This window comes from Tasmannia lanceolata, unplaced genomic scaffold, assembly GCF_043159265.1.
Source record: "Tasmannia lanceolata isolate RefF3 unplaced genomic scaffold, GAP_Taslan_0.1 ptg000021l, whole genome shotgun sequence".
NCBI classification, from domain to species: Eukaryota; Viridiplantae; Streptophyta; class Magnoliopsida; order Canellales; family Winteraceae; genus Tasmannia; species Tasmannia lanceolata.
In genome coordinates, this window is record NW_027518698.1 from 11887979 (window position 1) to 11905698 (window position 17720).

The following is a 17720-nucleotide window of genomic DNA, read 5'->3' on the forward strand; positions in this document are numbered from 1 at the left end:
ATCATTGATTTATATGTTTTAGGTCATTAATATCTTGATCTGACTTTACGGATCATCAATCGGGACAAAATAAGCTAGGGTCACTTCATAGCCCGGACCCTGATTCCATTCCGAGACCCGATTTCCGTAAATCGTTAGATCAATGGCAGATCATGACCTGGGTCTAACCATCCAAAACCACCTAACCTCTCCTCTCATCCTAACCATTCAAACCTCACCTAACCTCACCTAACCTCTCCTCCCATCATAACCATCCAAACCTCACCTAACCTCACCTAACCTCACCTAACATCACCTAACCTCACCTAACCTTACCTAACCTCACCTAACCTCACCTAACCTCCTATCCCATTCTCCTATAAATACCCTCTCATCTCACCAAAGAAAAGGAGGAAAAAAAGAAAAGAGGAGAGAACCCCTCTCTTAGAAAATTCAAGCCCTCTCTCTAGACCAAATCCCTCTTCTCCATAAGTTTGCATGGAATATCGTCTACAAAAAGGTATGTCTTTTGGAATTTTATTTTCTTTTCTATATTTGTAGGATTGAGTGTTGTTTTGCGTATATTTTGGTTGATGTCATGTTTAATTTTGTACTAGTTTGGCCTTGGTCATGTTCTCACTTATGCTAAATATAATTAATGTGTTAGGGTCATTAGAACCTATTTGCGATGGGATGTTGAAATCATTGGCTTGTTAGGGAATTTAGATTTCTTTTGGGAAAACAATTCATTAAAAATTTTGAACATTTACAAGAAAGAAAACTTGAATTTTACATGAATTATCAAAACCCATTTAATTTGGCTTACAAAACCTCCATCTTTCAATTGATAACAACAGCCCCCACTCCAATTTGATAACAACAGCCCCCACTCAATCTCAAGAACCCAATATCCATACCCCACCTTGCCAAGTAGATAAAAACAACCCCTTTTTCAAACATCCCATTTGAATCTAATCTCAGGCCCATTCAAGCCATTTTTCATATTCACCGTCTTTTAATCACTAAAAAAATAAGAACTATCAAAAGAAAACATGGGGGTGCCAATATCATTCCCGTCATAGTGCTAGCTGTTAGACTTTAAACAGATTTTTCGACCTCTAAACAACAGAATCGTGGGAAATGGTTAACTACAAAGTAGTAGATATTTTCGTGCCGTTTCCAACGAGTATTCGTGCTAGATCAGACAGCGAGCGGTTAAAAAGTTAAGTCCAAAATGGTTGCGGCACACCTTTAGGCATTTCCAGTTTAATGTTGCTGTCCTTTTGTTTGCAACACAAATTCGAACCTCTAAATCACAGATTTACAAACAATGGAGAACTACAAAGTTGTAGCCCTATAAAAGATCTTTCCAACGCATGTTTGTACGTTGAATTTGGCCAAGCGGTTAAAGAGTTACGACAGTTTTAGTGGGCTGCATTTGTCAGATCTTTTAATGGTCAATGGTTTGTCGAATTTGTGCAATTGTCAAAACTTGGTTGTGTTAACGTCATTTTCCAAACCAAAATCGAAAGACATTAATCTAAAGTACATCCAACCTAAAATTAACAAAACTAAAATTCACCCATTTAAAATCCACTGATAAAAATCCGTTAAAAGCCATTAACCAAAAGACCACTAAAAATTTCAAATGAAACTAAAACCTTCTAAATAAACAACTTTAAAAGCTACCAAACACACTAAATACCTTCAGATAATAAAAGCTTCAAGAAAACTCTAAAAGTTTCCACAAACCCAAAAGAATTCGAGATTCCCAAGAGCCGGTGGATTCAAAATTCCTTTAGGAACCCTTAGAGCCCAATTTAGGAACACTGGTGTCGTGTCGTGTCGTGTCCTAAGTTTTAGGGAGTCCTAGGTTTTAGGGAGTCCTAGAGTCAGGAGTCCAGCCTCATCACGGACGTTTGCTATGTATAGCAACCGTGCCATAGGTCTAGTTACACTAGTCACCCAATCTTTCCCTAGGACAAGCCTAGTAAACTAGGATGTAGGCAAACCTGCATTAGTCTAAGGGACCATTTGCATTTAGATGAGAATCATATAGCATCTTAGATGAAATCCTAAGATAATAAAATCCTCAACTTGAATTAAATAACTTCTCCTAAAACTGTTGAAACAGTCAATCCCGTCTAGGTCGGTGTCCTAGTTGAGTTAGGCATAAGTAGCTTAGCTTAGGTACACCGAACTACGTCGACTCTGATCCCAGTGAGGCTTGGGTACGTAGGCAGCTTGGATGTCTGATGGCATACCACCCGCGAGTCGGCACCACAAACAAATTGTGGTGTTTTGTATATTAATTTTCTTGTAAATGCTTAATCAAATCACTTAGGACTTTCCATGAAATTAGAATTTTAGGAGAACTTTCACTTAGATTGAATCCAGACAAATTAATAAATCAAGATACACATTTAGGATTCACATTGAAATTAGATCATAGGATGCATGTCACTTAGTTCGCACATTAACATAGAGTTGAATGAGCCATTTAAAATAAATTTAAAAGAGTTAGCTTTTGGAATCGAAGACCGATTATCGGGCAAGAATGGTGCATGTGGTGGATAACTCCCCATACCTTCCATTCTCGTAACCAGGTAGCGAGTCTAGATTTCTGGTTAATTACGGGTCCTAGATCCCACATCTAGGTGGCGACTCTGTCAGTCTCTTTCGTGTGGAATTCGGATTGCCTTAGTGATCCCAAGTTCACAGGAAAGATTAATTCAAATCAATAATAAAATGCACACGCCAATCGCGTGGATACGAGAGACCAAGAGAGAGAGCGCGGCGGCTCGCCCCACGCCCCTCTCGCGGGATCAGGGTACCACAGTCCGGAGTGATCTGCCCTATCTCGAGATCAGGATCCCCCTTTACCGTTATCACTCTGTTCCTGCGAATGAACTTCAGTTTTTGGTGGAGAGTAGACGGAACAACCCCGACCTTGTGCATCCAAGGACGGCCAAGCAACAGTAAGAATGAAGCCTTAATATCTAAGACTTGAAATTCTACCTCAAAGTCTTCTCCGCCAATCTGTATCTCAGTGACCAAAGTCCCGATTACATCTCGGCGAGTGCCATCATATGCTAGAATACCCTGCTCGGATGGAATAAAATTCTCAGGACTGAACCCCAGGGTTGCTGCGGTGCTTAATGGGCAAACATTCAGTGCAGAGCCGTTGTCAACCAACACCTCTGGCACCTTCTTCTTGTTACAGAAGACTGTGATTTTAAGAGGCTTAGTATGGTCTCGGCCCTCAGGAGGTAAATCGTCATCAGCGAATGACAATGTTTTCGCAGCTCTGGCCATGGCTACGAGACTGACAAGCTCGTCAGGTGAGGTATTAACAGAAACTTGTGCTGCATTAAGCTCTTGAAGGACTAGCTTTCTGTGCTTCGATGAGGCCATTAGTAAACCCCATACCGAGATATTAGCCTGAGTCTTCTTCAGCTGCTTTAACAGGCTCTCATCTTCTTCGTCTGCGCTCACTTTATTCTGCCTCTGATTTTCTGAGTTTCTTGCAACCCCTGCCGGGTTTTCTACACTCAATTCTGGTGGTTTGAACACTCGCCCACCTCGGGTCATGTGACGCATCTCGTTACACTGATCATCCAGCAACAGCAGTTCGTCTTCGTCCGTTCTGAAAACATAAGGTGCATTACTGACATCCTCTTCAAAGTCCTCCATCCTTAGAACATAGGTGGCTTCCTTTGCTTCTTCCAGACCAACATTCTAAAGCGCATATGACTGGGCTGAAGATGACTCAGCGAGTTCAGCATCGTCAAACGACAGCACATAAGGTTCTTTTTCTCTGAATTCTCTGAGCTCTTCATCGTCAAAGTTCAAAACATATGTTTTATCAGATGTAATAGCGCAAATGAGAGCAGAAGGATCAAGGATGGGCTCATCTACAAAGATAGCGTTTGTAGTGGGAGGAGCAACAGCACGGTGGTTGGGGAGAGGATTCTGAGTGATATTCGGCCTTTCAACTGCAAGCTCATCTTTATCGATCATGTTCTGAATCGCGTGCTTCAAGGCCAAACAGTTCTCAGTCATGTGTCCCGGGCCCCTGTGATATTCACAGTATTGATCCCTTCTCCAGTTTCCGGGCAGCGGATTAGGTACAGGTTTGACATCTGGAAGTCTGATCTTCTTGTCTCTGATCAACTTCTTAAGTATCATGGGCAGTGGAAATGGTAATGGGTCAAACTGCCTGAACTGCTTCGTCACCATTGGTCTAACAACTTCATCAACAGGCTTGGCCACTGGTCTGGTATAACTGACTGCTTGTACTTCCTTCGGTTGGATCATAGGCCTCTTCCCCTCTCGGACATCAGATAGCGTTTTGGCTCGGAGGCCCTTAGCAATAGCATCCTCGATCTGGGTGCCGGTCTTAATCAAATGATCGAAATTCTGATAGTGCTGCGGCGCCATGAAGTGAAAGTACTGCGGGGACAAGCTCTTGAGGACCAACTTTATCTGGTCTTCCTCTGACATTCTATGGCTCAGTTGGGCAGACTTGCGCCTCCAGCGCCTAATGAAAGATGTGAATGTCTCCTGAGGATTCTGCTTCAACAGCTTCAGATCTCTTTTAGTGACCTCGATCCCTTCCTCCATGGAGAATTGTTCTACGAATCGGTTAGAAATTTCTTCTAATGTCCTAATCTCTTCTGGTTTCAACCTCAAAAACCATCTTTTGGCTACCCCTATAAGAGACATAGGAAACAAATGAGCCATCTGCTCTCGACTTAAGCCATGCTGCTGGGAAAGAGTGATGAACCATCTGACGTGGTTTCTCGGACACCCAGTTCCATCATATTTGTCATAGTCTGGTGCCTTGAACTTAGGCGGGAATATGGCATTAGGGGACATCAGAAATTCAGAAATATCAAATCCCTTGGACGCTTGAACCTTCATGCTCTCAATGTCACGAGCCATCTTCTCATACTTATCGAACAACTCATTCTCCTTGTTAACCGAAGGGACAAAGTATTCCCCAGCATATTGCTCATCTTCTAGATCGATCTCTACGGGAGAGATGACTGGTCTGGTGAGGTTAGGAGATGTGGCCGGAGGAGGCTGAATGGCGGGATCTTTAGAAGTAGAGACCTTTTGAGTACTCTGGTCTTTTAGATGAGTCACCTCATCTTTCAACCCTGCTATATCTCGACACATATTTCTCAACATTTCCTGTATAGTTATCATGGGGTCCACTGGATCATTAGCCATTTGGTTGACTTCAAAAGAACCTGACAACTCTGGTGAAGATGGTAAAGGTGCTGTTGGTGACACAGTGGGATCAAAGTGACGAACAAGTCTAGATATTGAGGTAGGTCTAGACCAGGTAGGTTTAGCTTGGGTGCCCTTTTTTGAAGCGATGGTTGCTATCTTTCAGAATCCTGATTGGAAGTTAACATACTAGATCAATAATCATGAGATAAAGATTCTGAACAAATAGAGAAAAGTGTAATCTTGAAATACATCAACGGGTATGTTAATTTGGAAAGAATCCTCAATCTATTCCTTAAGGTGTTCTTTGGGTATAACCGTTCTTCTTTTGGGAATGAAAGAGTCAGGAACGATAAACATCCCTAATCAAAATAAGTTTCGATCTCAGCAACGATCATGCACTCAAAGAATACAGGTGAGATCAAACTTTTTCATCAATGATTTCGATATGATCCAGGGGTAAAAGATATATGATAAACATGGATCAATCAATGGCTCAGATAATAGACCATGGCCATAAGAATGACAAAAGTCGGGTCAAGGACCAGATCTAAAATCTGAATGATGGATATCAACAACAAGATGAGATCAAGATGAGATGAGATAGCATAAGATTGCTTTCAACAGATGGATCATGAATGACTAATCCTATGAGATCTTTGGAAATGAATGGGATTTACATCCTAACCCCAAAGGAAAAGTTTTTTAATTTTCGCACATTTTATCAGTGTTACCTGAAGGCATCAACCCTAACCCTAATCTAGCGGAGTGGAGAGAGGATCTCGACTCATGACTTTGTTTGTGTACCTAGGACCGATCGTAGCCATTGAAAGATGGACTACGGCCTAATCTAGACACAAATGGGTAGGATATCCTAAACTAGGCTCACACACACAATTGGGTAAGATATCCTAAACTAGGCTCACACACGTGATGCACATGTGTTCGTATACTACATGCATGTGTGGGTTAATCTAGGGGTAAGGCCAAGAGTTCCCTTAGCGCGAATCCATGTTCGATATACTGTACCAGTGTCCGGCGTATCAGTACGTGAACAAGAGATCCGTTTACGTACCATAAAGGTACTAGGCTAAGGGTGGAATGCTTCTCTAGCACAGAGGCACCAGGTGATGAAATCCTAGTCAACCATGCTAGATAACACTCCGGGTTCCTAAAATAGGACGTGTGTGCATGTGAGATGCAGGGGTTTAGATGAAAGTGATGTAAGTGTGTGCAATAAGTTCGCGCAATCTATGATGCCTTCAGGTTTTGTTAGATTAAGTTTGAGTAAATGTGATGAGAAAATAAAGCATACAAACTAATCTAACAAGCATAAAAGAGATAGAGTTTTCATGAGCCAGTTGAAATAGATTCAAATGAGTAATCCTTTGGAATTGTAATGAAGTTAGGTGGTCCCCAGCAGAGTCGCCAGTCTGTGGGACCCGATCCCGCGAGAGGGGTGGGGCGCGAGCCGCCACGCACTATCTCTTGGTCTCTCGTACCCACGCGATTGGCGTGTGCCTTTTATTATTAATTTTAATTCATCTTTTATGTGAACTTGGGATCACTAAGGCAATCCGAATTCCACACAAAAGAGACTGACAGAGTCGCCACCTAGATGTGGGATCTAGGACCCATAATTAACCAGAAATCTAGACTCGCTACCTGGTTACAAGAATGGAAGGTATGGGGATTTATCCACCACATGCACCATTCCTGCCCGATAATCGGTCTTCAATTCCAAAAGTTAACTCTTTTAAATTCATTTTTAATGGCTCATTCAACTCTCTGTTAATGTGCTATCTATGTGACATGCATCCTATGATCTAATTTCAATGTGAATCCTAAATGTGTATCTTGATTTCTTAATTGGTTTGGATTCAATCTAAGTGAAAGTTCTCCTAAAATTCTAATTTCATGGAAAATCCTAAGTGATTTGATTGTTTCAACAGTTTTAAAAGTGATTAGCCCGAGTCCTCAGATGGCCTGGTATTCATCCAAAGAAGCCTACGTATCCCCGCCTCCACGAGAATCAAGGCAACGTAGTTCTTCGCGCCTATTCTAAGCTAGGATGCCTAAGACACCTAGACTTCTATCCTAGACTCGATCTAAAAGACCGAACCGGTTATTAAAGTTTCTTGTACGATTATTTAAATTTCAGTGAATTGTGGATTTTATGACACCCTATATGCCCTAACTAAATGCAGATTAGCCCTAAGTTAATGCAGGTGGTTCTTACAACCTATGTGTGACTAGGCTGTATTTCTTAAGGAAAACCAAGGGTGGACTAGCGTATCCTACTCTAGTCATCACTCGGCGATATGGATCGCCGACTGACCGGACGGAGGCGCTCCTATAACTCTAGGACAGACCCCTAACTCTAAAAACAAGCACACAACAAACAAACAATCAAACAACCTATCAAAAGAAAAATCCTAACTCTAAAACTCTCTATCTAGGAGAAACTCCTAACTCTAGAGGAAGATCTTTTGAAAATAAGATTTTAAAGGTTTTTGAAGAAAGTTTTTGATATTATTTACAAAAAAGGTTTGGCTGGACTTGGGATATAAATCCCAAGCTGCACTACGTACCTCGGAAGAGGATCAAGCCAACGTAGTTCGAAAACGAACTCTCAAACTACGCTTCTAAAAGAAACACTCACACTTCAGATTTTTTAAGGTTTTTTTATATTTTCAAATGTTTTTGATATTTTTAAAGTTTTCAAATGTTTTTGAGTTTTAAATTTCTAATGTTTTTGGATTTTAAAGCTTTTCCAATGCTCAGGACCTTTAGATGTTTTCAATCTTAAAGGGAACACGCAAGAACAACCACAAACTAGGGCAAAGCCCTAAATCCAAAAGGGGAAACCCCGAACAAACAACTAACGTCTCAAAGAGACGAACCATAACAAGAAAGATAGCGTCCCAAGAAGAGAGAAAACGATCCAAGATCCCAAGCAAGCAAAGCTCTAATAAGACTGAGTTAGCCTCTAATTAAAGCGAAGTAATCAACAACTCTAAAGGAGAAACTCCTAACTAAAAATATTAAAGAAGGGTACAAATGAGCAAATGAGTCAATGACTCTCTAATAGCGGTGGAAAAACGAGTCAAAGACTCCACTGATAACAACTAAAGGATAGACGAGTCAAAGACTCCCTAAAAGAGATGGAAACACAAGTCAAAGACTCACTGACAACAACATCACACAAACAAATGAGTCAAAGACTCTTATATGAGGCAAAGCATGCCTCCTATGGGTACACCAATTTCGGCCCAGAATGGCATCCAAGGGAGGGAATCGTGCGCTCTTTCCTTGCGCAATTTAATACTTAGGTTATAGCATCTTATTGCCTGGCAGATCTCAGGATTTCCGTGGACAGTAACCTCGGAGCCAATAACATGTTATAGCTTAAATATCTAAATTGTCAAAGATTAGTTGCAATTGGGATACGATTATGGATGCACTGGCCATTTTTCGAGGGAAATCTAAAGACCCTAAGATTTCTGTTTCAATGGATTAATGAGTTAACATGTGACAGAGATTTAAGGTTCTTTAGAAATTTTCAGATGATTTTCAATTAATTTCGGATTTTCAATGGATTTTATCAATTTTAAACATATGAGTATTTTTACAAGTGAAACTGTAGCAAACGAATTCGAAATGAATCAAAATTTCTATAGCAGTAAGATGGGTATCCATGCAGCTTACGGGATGAATTTTGTGGATTTGTACATTAAGCTCATATTTAATTTTGATTTAACAACAATAAGACCAGATTGCAAAAATAACACAGAAACTACTAGAAATAGAAATCTAAATTCCATGAAATTTCTACATTAGTAAGATATAAGTGAAAATAGCATGCTGTAAGATTTCCATGAATTTAGAAAACTATTTACTATCAGTTTCGGATTTTTTAAATTTCAAACCAGATTATGAATTAACACTACAGCTCATATGAAACAAGATCAAAATCACTTGAAAATTTTACAGAAGCAAGAAGTATAGAATTTAAGACTACTGTAAAAATTTGGAGAATTGTATCTGTGATTTGACATCAGTAACAATTCTCCCAAAATCTGATAATTTTCAAAGAATGCATAAAATAATATACCAAACAAAATCCAAAAATTCTCACAAATTCATGGTAGAATGTATCATTATCATATTATTTTCCCACGAAATTTCATTATTTGTGGAATCTGTTTAGTATATCTTTTAGTTTTCTTCGTTAAAAATCATGCAAAAATCCGAAAATATACCAAATAATTCTAAAAAATTCCGAAAACAGTGTACCTACCTGTGATGAGTTCCTCGCCGAATCCAAGAGCCGAAGAAATCCAAAAATCCGGCCGACGTGCGATCCGCTCCGCTTCCTTTTTTGTTTTTATATTTTCCTCTCTCTCTTTCTCTCTTATTTTCTCTCCCTCTCTTCTTTTTTTTTTTTCCTTCTCCTCTTTTTTTTTCTCTTCTTTTTTTTTTCCCTTCTTCCTTCTCTCCTCTTTTTTTTTCTCTCCTTATCACCTCTCTTTATATAGTGAAAAACTTAGTGGAGAGGTGAAAATAAATAATGAGAATGGTGGGTGTGGTGGAGAATAATGGAATATATAATGGTAATGGTGGGAATGGTGGTGGGAATAATGGAATATATAATGGTAATGGTGGGAATGGTGGTGGGGATAATGGAATATATAATGGTAATGGTGGGAATGGTGGTGGGGATAATGGAATATATAATGGTAATGGTGGGAATGGTGGTGGGAATAATGGAATATATAATGGTAATGGAGATAATGATGTTATTTTAAAGGGAAAAATGAAGTTAGTGGAAATGGTAGAGAAAGTTAAGTCATGCTAATGGTGAGTCCCACTTTGTGGGTTCCGCACAAGCGGGTCCCACATCAGCGGGTCCCACACAAACGGGTCCCACACTAGCGGGTCCCACACAAACGGGTCCCACACCAGCGGGTCCCACATTCTCTTTTGCTCGGATTCTCATGAATAACCCTTCTCAATACTCAACGGAAAAATACGAAACATGACGGAAACGACCAAAAATATTTAGAAATGTAACAAACGGACGCGGGAAGGAAGGACATTGGAAAACCGATGGAAAAACCCTAATTTCTTAAGGCAGAGCAAAATGGGGTGTCTACACGCCCAAGCATAGCGAACTTGGGTCCGGTCAAAATGGGGTGTCTACAGGAGCTTACATTTTTATATGTGTAAATCTCTGAGGGTAAGCAAGTTAAGATCTTTAAAAGTTATATTATAGTTCAAAGCATATCCATGCTCTGGAAGAGACTTGTCTGCTTACTATCCAGAGATCCCCTCATGAAGCAACTAGTGAACCTAAATGGTTGTGTCATAGATCTGAGCATATCCTTACTTATGTAGATACTTACATGCTTAAAAAGTTGATAATGGAGCCTAAGTGTTAAAATCATTCACCTTTGCCATCATAGTGTCCTGTCATGCCCTATCACATAGGTTTCACCTAGGGCCTTTGACAAATTCATAGGGGGAGAGCAAAAATGGTTTTTTATTCATGTTTATATAGACCATTATGATGTGCTCACATGGTTTATTGCCCCCATACTTATGCTAAACTTGTAAAATCTTTGATAAAAAAAACTGCTTATCATGCACTGTACTTGATTTTTCCCTGCACATCTCTATGATAAGCATTATATGAGCTAAAATGTCATATCATTAGTACATAGATTCATGGGCTATAGAAGTAATGTGTAGTATATATTCTTCAACTATACCCATTCCCAAACATAGAAGTATTTTACACTATCATTTCACATGTCTATGTTTGATTAGGCTAATCAATGCATTTCACTTTTGTTTTTTACTTTGATAAGCGTCATGAGAGCTTAAATGTCATATCATATACCCTATATATAGCTTATATCAGCTATCATTCATCTTGACACCCCACTTGCACTTTCACTTGCATATCCCTACCTTTTTGTTGCTATCAAAAGGGAGAGAGTTTTGGAAATGTATTATGTAGTCCAATTGTATATGCACCATATGCTTTACATTATCATTTTACACTTGTGCATATAGTGAGGGGGAGCCATGCTTTATTGGTATCATTTTAATCTCTATATGTCTATTACTTTGATATATCCTGCCTCCCTAATCAATTTGTTTGTCATCATCAAAAATGGGGAGAATGTAAGCCCAAGGGTTCCCATGGGTCTAATCATTCACCTTACCTTCTTGTTTTGATACTATCAAACTCAAATTGATTAGCATTTATGGACTAATGTGTTGCTTTGAGGTGTTGTGTTGTACACAGGATTTTCATGTCATAATCGTCATTACACAACTCTTCTCAACACATAAGTTGTGGATCAAGAAGCAAAGGAACCAAGAGCCTACACCTACAGTGAAGACATCCTTATTTGAAGATGTTCAAGTCAAGAAGCTCAACATGAAGATCCCACAAGTTCCTAGCAAGTGTCAAGAAGGAGCTTGGAGTTGAACATGCCATGGTGACTCCTCATGCACCTCTCAACATGATTTGAAGATTGGAGGAAGTCAAAAGAGCCAAGACAAAGTTCAAGATGTTCACTCAAGCTGAAGTAATCCAAGGAGGTGCAAATGAGCTTAGACAATCCAAGAAGACTCATGGTATACACTTTTAGATTGTATTTAGAATCCTCTTGATTTATGTAAAATGCACTTTCAAAAGGCTTTCAAATGGTTTTCATACTTAATTTTTTATATCTTTGAATATCATTAACACATCTAAAAATGTGTTTGAAAACCTAGGACTAAAGCCCAAAGACCATGGCCCAAAAACCCCAGAACTTTTAAAGTAAAAATGGAATTTTAACCAAGGCCGGGCGACCACGGAAGCAAGGCTAGAAATCCAACACTTGCGAGAAAAGAGTGGCGGTCGACCTGGGGAATCCAGGTGATCGCAAAAATGGTTCTGTCAAAGCAGAACCATTCCGTCATGGGTTTGGGCTGGCGGGCGACCACCTTGGGTCGGTCAACCTCGATAGGTTTTTAAGCTTAAATTTTTGAGCGGACAGGTAGCCCTCGTCGGGCGACCTCCATGGGGCCGGTCGATTGCGATGGTAAGAAATTTGAAAATAAAAAATGGCATCTAATAGGGGCGGGCGACCACTATGGCCCAGTCGACCGCGACGGTCACGCAAACTAGTCGTTGGGGCCTGCGCAGGTTGACTCTTCCAACCCTGTTTTTTACAGTTTTACCCCCAAACGGTCATATTTTCAAATTAGCTATATATACATCATTAAAACCTATCTAAACAAGCTTTTGAATATTTTAGAAAGATCAAATCCCATTTTTCTTGAGCCAAAAAATTTTCTATCAAAAGCTAACCTCTTTGAACTTGATTTATACGTTCTATCAAGAGGATCTCCATTAAGCTTCTACATTTTTATTCTTTGGAGAGTTTGCGAGCTATCAAAGCTATCAAGAGGTTTTATTTCTTCATTTGTATCTGCGGGTCTTGGATTATGCCCATTAACAAAGGTGCATCATTGTAAAAGGGTGTGATCCCTCGGCAAGGGTTCGGGCAGAAAGGGTTTGTTCCCTTTGGATTGGAGGAGTTGGGTGTACGCCTTGGAGATTCGCCCTATTGAAGAGTTTCACTATTTTAGTGGAGCACCCAAGGAGGTAAACATGGAAGAGTGAAGTAGGTCTTGTGATATATCGAACCACTATAAATCTTATGCCTTGTGGATGCTTTATCTCCTCCTTTCCTTTGCACATTGTGGTGATTGGTAAACTCTACCATTTTCTTGTATTTATGTTTTATTAAAACAAGGGTTATAGTATATAGGCTTAAAGTAACATCTAAACCCTAGATTTCACTATATTAATTATTTTAACAAGGGTTAGATTAACTAGTGCTTAATTAACAAATTAATTTCTAATAATCCAACTAATTAAGACCAAAATTTTTAATTGACCAATTCATCCCCCCCCCCTTGGATTGTCACACCTACATTTCAAAAACTTAATATGACTGAACGGATCATGAATTGGGGTAAAATTAGGTGGGTTACTTCACAGCCCGTGCCCTAATTCTATTCTGAGATCCGATTTTTTATCAGATCATCAAATCAAGGGCTGAAATTAATTTGGGTGTTTTTCCAATAAATTAGGGTCATTTGGTCAAAATGAAGCCAGTCAGGGCTGACCCCAATCCCGATCAAACATTGAATCATTCAATTGAGGAAAAATCCAGCGAAAAGCCTCAGATCAGTGAGAATAAATGAGAGCCGTCGAAATTATTCAATCCTATGATCAACAACAGACTTTAAACTCATTAATTTGTGTTTTGAAGGCTTGAATCACCGATCCAAAGTTGATCAAGTTGGTTAGTCCAATCGGATCGCCAATTTGATCAACGGTTGGAAAACCGATCCGTCGTTAGAAACCGACGGCTCTTATTGGACGAAAAAACTTCTCTCCCTTCCCTTACAATATTATCAGCCCTCTCTCTCTCTCTCTCTTCAAAAGTTGATAACAACCTTTAGAATGGAATTCTTCGGCAACTAACTTTTCATCAACCTTCTTCATCAAGGGAATAAAAAAAAAGGGGCGAAGGATTGGCTTCGAATTTCATCAAAAAGGTAGGCCATATCGGAATTTTATTTTACAAAAGCAAAAGCATGCAAATTTCTTTGGTTCTCTAGAATTTCCAAATTTAAGAGTTTTTCGAGTTAAGAAGACTCCCAAATTCGAAAATCCTAGAGCGAAGAGTTCTTTATCCAATAAGAATTCAAGAAATTAAACTAAAACTTTCAAAGAGAATAAATTCTCCGATTCTTTATGAAGTAATTTACAACCTGAATGTGGTTCACCCCCTCTCTCTTTTTGTTTTTTTTTTCTTTACCCATGACCCCTGAACCAAATTCCTCTGTGTGGTGAAGCCCATGCTTTAAAACCCAAATTCCGAAAGCCTATATGTTGTAAGTGATATAAGACCATCAACAAATCGAATAAGACCCAATCCAATGGCTTTCATTTATTAGCTCAAATCCCAATTCTGTTCGCCCAAACCCCAGTCTAATTCGGATTAATTGCACCCCAAAAATACTAGCCCTTTGCCCCATCTCTCGTTTGATTAACCAACCGATGCCTAGCTAGCTATGTCTTGCCCAGAGTCCAATTTGCCGTGCCACAATCAACCCCATGTGCTGTATGCTTGTCGCTCGCATGGTTTAATCAGCCCCAATCCAACCCAAGCCAACCTGGGTCCAACCCCAGTCGACACGAATTCCACCCGAGCCTATCCGGACCCCAACCTAACCTTTACCCGAAAGTGAGCCCAGCCGCGCGATTAGCCCCACAACTCGAACCCGCCGCCCGCAATCCCAACTCTCTTGGACCCATTATGCGGCACCCTCTTTACCTCTACCCAAACGGTCATGATCATCCCCACACCGTAGATAACCCACACAAACAGCCCACTACCCCTTACCAGTAGCGCTAATGGGCGCTACCCATCTCGGCGCATTATCCCTACACACCCAAATCCATGCGCTGTGAATTACATGCATCCCATTAGTCATGAACAGTGTGTGTATTCGTTCACCCTATGGATCATGCACCGAGATAAACAGCCCATTACCCCTTACCAGTAGCGCTAATGGGCGCTACCCATCTCGGCGCATTATCCCTACACACCCAAATCCATGCGCTGTGAATTACATGCATCCCATTAGTCATGAACAGTGTGTGTATTCGTTCACCCTATGGATCATGCACTATGTGCATTCCATTAATCCTTACCCCATACATCCAAGCCCATGCACTCAAGACCTAACCTATGTCTATGGTGTGACTCCCACCCCATCCTAAGCACATTGGCCACTCGGTCATGAAACCCAAACCCAACCTGGTTCAGACCCAACCCAACTTGGTTCAACCCAACCCACGCAATCGTAAGCCCGCACCCTAAGCCGTAAGTCTAACCCAAGCCGCACGCCGCACCAAAAGCCACAAATCCGAGCCCAACCCCAACCCGGTCCTAATTCGAGTCCAATGCAAGTCTAACCCGAGTCCAACTCGGACTCGAACCGCAAACCGTAACCCAACTCCTCCAGGTCCAACTTGGACCTAACCCAGCCCGAACTCAACCTAGCCGACCATACTCCAACCAGTATTAATTTAATTGATCCCACCGTTACCCCATAGCCTAAATTACATAGCCCATGCCCCCACACTTCATCCCCATCAGATTATTACCATGTCCACATCACCATATCCACATCCATTATTCTCTATAACTAAATCATGTTACCGATACCCATAGCACCATAACACCCATACTTCATGAGTCATAGCTCTTCTCTATTAAGTAATCTCTTCACTCTTTGCCCCATCAATTTGACTCCAATCGAACCATTACCCACCAGACTACCCCAGTCACATATTAACAAACCCCACCCATCATACATTCATCCAAGCCATCATCACCCAAACCCCATTAAACCATACATCACAGCTTTTATCTCATACCATACCCCTTTGCCCCAAAGTCATGTTGACCGAGCCACTAATTCACCCCTCAACCGAGTCACCTTGACTCAACACAACCCAATCGTACTACCCGAACCTATCCCACATAACCTATGCAAATGAACTAAAATATGCATGCACAAGTGTGTGTTGCATGTGCTGTACATGCAAACCAACATGACCTATACCTTGTATACATCTAAATATGCATGCACATGTACTGGTTGCATGCACTATGAGTGCAGACCCATTTCCCCCTTTTTTCTTTTTCTTTTTTTGATTGGTAAGCTGGGGTTAGGCAGACCCCTACCAGAAATATTAATAATAATAAAAGACAGATACATCAAGGAATAAAGAAAAACCAACCCCACACATAAATGGGGACAAACAAAACAGCAAGCCCCAAGATGAATAGAACAGAGGGGACAAGAAAACAACAAACCAAAGATAGAGTGCACCCGAGATTGGAGGAGAGAGGAAAGTAAGGGTAGAGGGCTTGTTCTTTTTCTAAGTGAAAATCCAAGGGTGGTCCCGAATTGGCAACTAATGAGGAGGTGAAATTTAGGTTGCTACCAAGTTTTAACCTTTTTAAAACTCAAACCCAAATTTAGAAGATTAAGAGATCAAGATGAAATTCAAGCACACAAGTTAAATCTAAAGGTGCAAATGCAAATAAAGAGCAAGAGTTTAAGAGAGAGTGCACCCGAGATTTAAAGTGGTTCGGTCCTCAAAACGCAAGGCCTACTCCACTCCACCAACAAAACCCGTTGATGGCTTCACTAGTGATCTTCTTAACTTCGGCGAAGATCAATGCCGATTACAATTCCAACCGCCTTTAACCTTGGTGGCGATCTTCACCACGGAGAGTGGGCTACGCTTCTCCGAACACTCGCCCGATACAAAGTTCTTGAATAAGAAAGAAAGAACAAAAAATCCCTCACAAGGGTTTACAACTTTGTAGAAGATGTACAAATGGAGCCTATGATCCAAATCCTAATCTTAGAAGATGAGAGGCATAAATAAGCTTTGATTCACTCTTTGAATGTTCAAGTAAAGTTTTAGAGTGTTAGGATTGTTGTTTGGTATGTTAGGAATACCCATATTTATAGGAAAACCAAAATATGACCGTTCAGTGGCATTGTTGTAATTCCTGAAAAATTCCCAACGACTAAAAATCCGACCGTTATAGTGTTCTCAGAGTTCCGAGAATATTTTTCGGAGTTCCGAGAAATTCTCGGAGTTCCGAAAAAAAATCTCGGAGTTCCGTGAATACAAACAGAATTGAAAAAATGTCTACTGGACCATTTCTCGGAGCTCCGAGGAGTCTCTCGAAGTTCCGAGCTCGGAGTTCCGAGAAGCCTATGTTGAGCAGATTTTCACTTCTTGTTTTTAGGCTTCTAACTTTACACCAACTTGGGATTGTTATGAGGGTTCCAAAGTGTTGGAACACCACAAGTACAGTCTCTTATACATTTAGGGCGTGTGAGATTAACTTAATTATGCCTCTTAAGATCTAAAAACTAAGATTGGATCTTATACATTCTAATATGACTTTGATCTTCAATGGATTCTTCAAGTCTTCAATTGTCTTGGATCTCCGATGTCTTTGGCCTTCATAAGCGGTTCAATGCGAGCTTCTTTGGCCTCAATCCAAGCAATCTTGTCTTTAAGCAATTATGATCTACAACTTAGACAATCAAACACATTAGTGATCATAAATCACTTGTGTATTAGAATCATCAAAATAAGATGGGAATGCCAAGATGGAAACCATTGGGCTTACAATCTCCCCCTTTTTATGATGACAAGCACAAGAGATTTTCCAATAAAAAGCACATTTATTTCCTTACACTAGAATTCTCTCCCCCTTTGGCATCAATCAAAAAGATTGGGGTAAAAGAGAAACAAAGGGATGAAATATGCAATTTAAAACTCCCCCTTTTTCAAGGAAAAAGACAAACCTAGAACTCCCCCTATTTGGAAAACA